The sequence below is a fragment of the Prionailurus bengalensis genome, chromosome F2 (genome assembly GCF_016509475.1).
Source record: "Prionailurus bengalensis isolate Pbe53 chromosome F2, Fcat_Pben_1.1_paternal_pri, whole genome shotgun sequence".
NCBI classification, from domain to species: domain Eukaryota; kingdom Metazoa; phylum Chordata; class Mammalia; order Carnivora; family Felidae; genus Prionailurus; species Prionailurus bengalensis.
This window is the reverse complement of record NC_057353.1, coordinates 2,375,531-2,382,017: the sequence shown is the minus strand read 5'-3', so window position 1 is coordinate 2,382,017 and position 6,487 is coordinate 2,375,531. Positions and strand designations below refer to the sequence as shown.

Genomic DNA, 6,487 nt, shown 5'->3' with positions numbered 1-6,487 from the left:
TCACCACCCTTTTGTCAGTCAGTCATCCAAAGGAGGTCAGGACATTTGAATCTTCCCATTTTGAGGCATGTGAAAGCTTTCTTTTTTAAATGTTTTCTTCTTAAGGTTTATTTATTTTTGAGACAATGCGAGAGACAGAGTGCAAGCAGCGGAGGGGCAGACAGAGGGAGACACAGAATCCGAAACGGGGTCCAGGCTCCGAGCTGTCAGCACAGAGCCCAACGCGGGGCTCGAACTCACAAACCGTGACATCCTGACCTGGGCCGAAGTCGGACGCTCAACCGACTGAGCCACCCGGGTGCCCCATGAGGCACGTGAAAGCTTTCTTAACCAGCCTGGGCTCGTCAACTCCGACCTGATTTCCGTACCTTCCCCTAAGACTCGGGCCAGCCTTGGAGGTAAAGCCTTTCCATTGTCTCCGACACTTTATGATAATGCAGCAGACGGTTCATTTTTGTTCATGTAATATATTGGGCAGTGGGCTGATAACATCAAAAAAAAAAACAAATGTCTTTTGGGTAGTGCTCTGTGATGAACGAATCATGCCTGCGTGTGATTTTATATGTACCTATAACGATCTTTCTCCTCCTAAGCTAATAGAGGGGTGTAAGGGATACTGCTCTATACTTGCAACGTATTTATAGTATATGTAGCAATGTATACTTGCAAAGAAAATTTTAAAAAAAGGTTTTAATACTACGCTTTGAATTGTTCTGTGCATCAAATAAAGTTGCTAAATGTTATAATGCTACAAGGAAGCCTACTCCGTGTACTTGTCAAATGTCCACAGAGTATGCCAAGGGCTTTATTTGTTCAATTGCAGCAACAAGCCCAGTCTGGCAGGACAAAGTGATTTTCCCTGAGTATCACCGCTGGAGGTCACCGCAGCTATGAGAGACCCTCCCTTCCTAAGGCTCCAGCCACCATGCCAGCACGGTGAAACTTGCTGCTACTGGCTTGAGCTGCAGCCCCGAAACCTCTTGAAGAGGTTGCACAGAGGGAGGCCGCAAAGAACATTGGGCCACCGGGCGAGTGCACACCTACGGGGCCTGGAACTGCAGGGGCGGTCACCGTCCCTGCGCCCATCAGGGGAAGTTTGACTGGGAAAGAGTGTAAAGTGGGTCCCCCCCGAAGGTGGAGGGTTCTGACAAACAGGAGGTGGGGACATGCGGTTGGGAGGGCCGAGATGCCACGGCGTGAAGCTACAATAACTTGATGGGAAACTCTGGCACGGGCTGTGGTCCCACGTGCTTTTCAGGAAAGCTCCAGGGTCAGAGAGCTGCTGGTGAAGACGGAAGGGCCTACCACGCCTACGATGCGGCCGAGCACTGGGAGCACTCCCGAGGCTGAGGAAGCCTGAGCTCATCCAATTGAAGACATGAGAGCTTAACTACTATGAGTTTTATTTCCCAGGCAGGCGCCTGATTACTTAGCTGCCTAAGCCAGTGTTCGAAAGCCCTGTCTTTTGGACTGACAGTCTTCAGCAAAATGAACAAGATGGTGTTTGGACCTCTTGACTTGGGAACGTCTTACGTAGCTGGTGGTTCCTCACACTCTTTGCGTAGGCTCTTTAACGTGGCAGTCCCCCGGTCCCTAGACTTGGTATTAAACATGATGAGTTTCACCCAGCACGAGGTTACTGTCACCTGGTCAGTGGAGATGTATGAAATAATGAAGGCTCCAGAGCCAGCAGACTTTTGGTCTCTTGTCTGGTCTTGCTCGCACTGCTCTTCCTGATAAAATTCGAGTTGTGTCTCCTTCCAGTCCTCAATGAGTAGTCTCCTGGATGATTCGGACAAAAACAAAATTCTCTCCAAGCTTCTGAACAACTGTCCATGCTTCCTTTATAAACGTGACGCTTAAACACATAAGCAAAGCTCCAATTTTGCGTGACTATGATTTTCTAACGTTGGGGATGATAGTGGTTTGAGAGGGAGACATTAGAAAGTCTAGTTAGGATAATAATATTTGCGCTGAGAGAATATAAAGGAAAAAAAAACTTTTTACTTTGTATTCTTTTACCCTGTTTTCTCACAGATCAGTTATAATCAAGCTGAAAGAGCATAATTCAAGTCTGAGAGACTAGTTTCTGGGCCCCTGTCAGAATATGTTAGCCTGAATATGTGTAAGTGACCACAAATACAGTCGCTCCCAAAAGCTGAACAAATACTTAATGTGAAGTATGATTTGTATGTTGCTGCCCGGCTAGGCAAGTGCTCATTTTCTCACCTGAATTCGCCTAATTCTAAGGTCTATTAACTAACATGTGACTCTTTCATAAAGACAGGCAATCAAAGAGAAATGTCTAATAGGATATTGCACAGAGGAGTCTAGAATGCTGGAGAGGCGACTGGCCTGCAGATAAAACTCAGAGAATCAGCACGTAAATGACACGTAATGCCAAGATCCAGAATGAAATCCCTCCAGCGTATAAATGTAGAAAGCAAAGACAAGATTCATCTATTAATTTCCTTTCCTTACATGCTGTTAATGTATGAATTTGGGAAGGTACTTAAGACCGATGGCGATAAGGAAAAATACAAAACAAAGAGATCTAGCTCTGTAGATGATGTCCATCCATTACTTTCACACGACATCATCGATTTCTCGTTAGGGTGAGCGTATCACTCCACCAATTCTTCAGTATACCATAAACTTTGGGAAGGTCTGAATTTTGGAAAGGAGTATAGCAGCTACACAATATCCTGTCCTTAGATCAGAAGGGTGATGTGACATAAAATATATAATAAAAAAATGCCTTCACTGTACTATTTTCAGCAAACCACCATGTGCGTTAGTCTGACATTTGCAAATCTAGGCTTAGTGATTTCTCCCTCTTAGAGGAGCATTTAGATAGTGAAAAGGCTGGATTGGAGACAGATGTTCAAGTTAACCTTGAAGAAGGGTGATGACTGCAACCTTTGTATCCCCATGTCAAGACATCTCAATCTAACACCAAACATGCAAACGACTCACCTTTTGATTAAATCTCTGAAAGAGCAGAAAAGCAAACGTATGTGAAGGTACACAGCTGGGTCTGGGACGTGATAAGTATTCAAGACTTCGCTCTTTTTTGGGTTTTGTTGTTGTCGTTGTTGCTTCAAAACAAATGTTCTGGTGAAATTAACGTCAACAGTGTCGAGATGTCAGAAGATTTTATTATAGACACTACACAAAGATATTTGTGTAATGCTGTGTGAGCATTAAAGGCTCAGTGGTCTTCCTGGATGAAGAGTTAGCTATTTAATCTTTCCTTCATTTTTAAATAAATTAAATAATAAGTAGTATACTTAGTACTAAAATAGTCTTTGAGGTTGAAAGAACAGAAATCTCATACATTTATACTATTTTTAAATGTTTATTGTGTGTGTGTCATTGGTTAACATAAATTAAATAAAAACACACTTTGGGATCAACTCACTAAATATGACCACCATTGTCTCTGTTACGTTTGTCTTTGGTTCAAAGAATTTTCAAGAACGTACATACAAATGGGAGATGTTAGATGTGAGCTGCTTAGCAACATGTTCATTTAGGACAAACGAGAACCTCACCCCAGAGAATATTGGTAGAACCTGTATGTGGGCCGTAGCAGATAATGATGGTAAGGATATTAGCATCAAGGCTTTTGGTCTCATGTCATTTCAAACTAAGAGGACAATATGAATTAAATAATGAAAAAAAAAATGTTATCGGGTGTCACAAAAACTGATTCTGTGTCTATTTTGTTGGAAGTCATTTTTTAAATGACATTTAAATAAGGCCAGATGAATTATGAATGGATACATTTCAGGAAATCAGCACCCTCACTGAAAATAATATAAACTCATTATTAAAACTTAATTATAGCTAAAACCATAATAAGTTTTTGAACAACAAGGGTACAAATGTGTAAGATAGAGAAAAACAAACAGCCCTGTGGCCTTGGAACATAATTTGCATTCGATAACAATTTTTAATGCATACCAAACACCTAGAAGCGTGCAAAGAATAAAGTAGCTAATAACTAGATATTAATTGAATGCAAGAATGAGTATATTAAAGAGGAAGTTTTATATGAGTAGTACTTTTGAGAATCCACAGCTTTTATTTTCTGTCTGATCTTTTTTCCAGATATGATTCAAAAGCTGGAGACCAAAAACGTGTGTGCATAGAAAACACTTTTCAGTCCTCACTCATAGTGATGTGAACAAAAGCATTCAATGTCAAAGTCTAAATATTTCTTTTAATTACTGACTTGTAGTTTGAGCCTTTAAAAAAATAAGTAGTGAACTGTTACAGCTCTTTTAGAATTTGTCTAGCAGGTTTTCCGGTCTTACTGGAAGACTCCTGCCTGCCCCCCCCCCCAAAAAAAATAAAAAATTAAAAAATTAAAAATAAAAAAATAAGTAGTGAAAACAAATCTTTTCTAGATTCCAATAAATATCAGAGGACTTTTTCCACTTTTCGGTGGCAAATTATATAACCCTCATTTTATTATCTTATTCCGTGCTGCTTATTTAGAGAACTGAACAGACACAAGGTGATGGAATTAGCCACATGTGGGATCCAATGGACACAGCCTTTTCCTAGCTGAGTATTGTTGAACGAAGTACTCATACCCTAACCGCCTCATAGGGTTCCTTGAAGAATAAGAATTGCATCTGACACAGGGTCGATTCTCCGAAACCTGGAAGCCACTACTGGTAATTCAAAGGTAAGCATTTCTGCACAAGCCTCTGTAGAATGGTTGTCAACTCCAGAAATACTTGTCACAAACATTATGAAAACCTTGGATGTATAGGATTATATATACATATACAAGCTCAATTGTACACTGGGTGATTGAAAGTAATGGGATTCATTCCACCAGAAACCTGTAAAATAGCAAAGCTCAGCCAAAGAGAACTTTTTCTAAGGGATATTAATTCACTCTTCAGACAGGCTAAAGGTGGCTAATAGCCTACCAAGAGATAATAGAAAGACAAAGCAGCCACTGGTTACCTAAGAAATGAAATCAGAAGTAAATTACTCATAGAGTGCTTGTGGATGCTTTCTTTTTTAACAGGAAGAATACATTTTGTCAGCATGAGATGACCATGAGTAATATAAAGACCAAACTTTCTAATGCTGCGTAACAAATTACCATACACTAAGTACCTTAAAATAGCACACACACCATTTCTTAGTTTCTGTGGGTTAGGGGTCCAGCACATTACACAGTAGGAGTGGGTCCTCTGCTCAAGGCCTCAAGGCACCAGATGACTATGCCTTCATCCAGAGGCCCAACTAGAGAAGGATCTACTTCCAAGATCCCTCAAGTTGCTGGAGAAATGATTTCCTTGTGTCTGGAGGGCCCAAATCCCATCGTCTTGTTAGCTCTTGGCCAGGGACTGCCCTTAGTTCCGAAAGGCCAATCCATGCACCCTGTCGTGCATCTGACTTCAGGAAGACCCAGTATCTTTTTTTCTTTTTCTTTCAAAATTTTTTGACGTTTATTCATTTTTGAGAGACAGAGAGAGACAGAGCTCAAGTGGGGGTGGGGCAGAGAGAGAGGGAGACAGAATCTGAAGCAGGCTCCAGGCTCTGAGCTGTCAGCGCAGAGCCTGACATGGGGCTCAAACTCACGAACCAGGAGATCGTGACTTGAGCTGAAGTTAGATGCTTAGCCGACTGAGCCCCCCAGGCGCCCCAACCCAGTATCTTCTAATGAGGGCAGCACTGCCTGCATCATCTCCCTTTTGACTAACGCAAAGTCAACAAAATAGTAACCTAGTCGTGAGCGTGATATCCCATCACAGTCATAGTTCTGCTCACACTCAAGGGGAAAGAATGTTATGGAGAGTACATGCCACAGACAGCAATCTTGGGGGCAATCCTGGAATTCTCCCTATCACAGGAAGGGAAGACATAAGGAGAGCCTTCTTGGGGTATGGAATGCTAGACATGGAAAAAAATCCCTTTGTTTCTTCATGCATGAATTGAAAACCCAGACATACAGGGAAAAGATACCATACCGGAAAGAACATCACATTAGAGGAAGAATAATATGTATACTTTATTGATTAGTTTAAATGGATACTTAAAGATTATATTATGTCAAGAAATTATCTTCTCTGCCACTTCCAAATGTGGATGGCTATAGTCTGAACGTTTGGGTTTCCTCGACATTCAAATGTTGAAATTGCAGCCTGCTGAGCGTTAGGAATTATGGCCTTTGGCGGGGGTGCCTCAGTGATGAAGGTAGAACCATGAGATATCCCACGTGGGCATGCAGCCAGAAGTCTGCGACCTGGGCCCTTCCCTGCCCATGGAGGCACCCCGATCTTGGACTTCCAGCCTCCAGAACCGTGATAAATAAATCTGTGTTCTTTACAAGCTACCCGCTGCTCTAGCATCCCAAATGGACTAAGACAGGCATTCTTTCTGAGTGTTTAGTCATCATCATTGAGTAATACGAGTTGATGTAATATTCCCTGTTGACCTCTGTCTTGAAAATACTGCGTAT

At 41.8% G+C, this 6,487-nt stretch overlaps 1 non-coding gene across 1 annotated transcript; it reads left to right on the top strand.

Moving 5' to 3' along the window:
• The first annotated feature begins 4,270 nt into the window (after positions 1-4,270).
• Positions 4,271-4,331, top strand: LOC122496136. The gene has a single exon (XR_006300686.1). It is a non-coding gene; the product is annotated as a U7 small nuclear RNA (small nuclear RNA).
• The last annotated feature ends 2,156 nt before the right edge of the window (positions 4,332-6,487 follow it).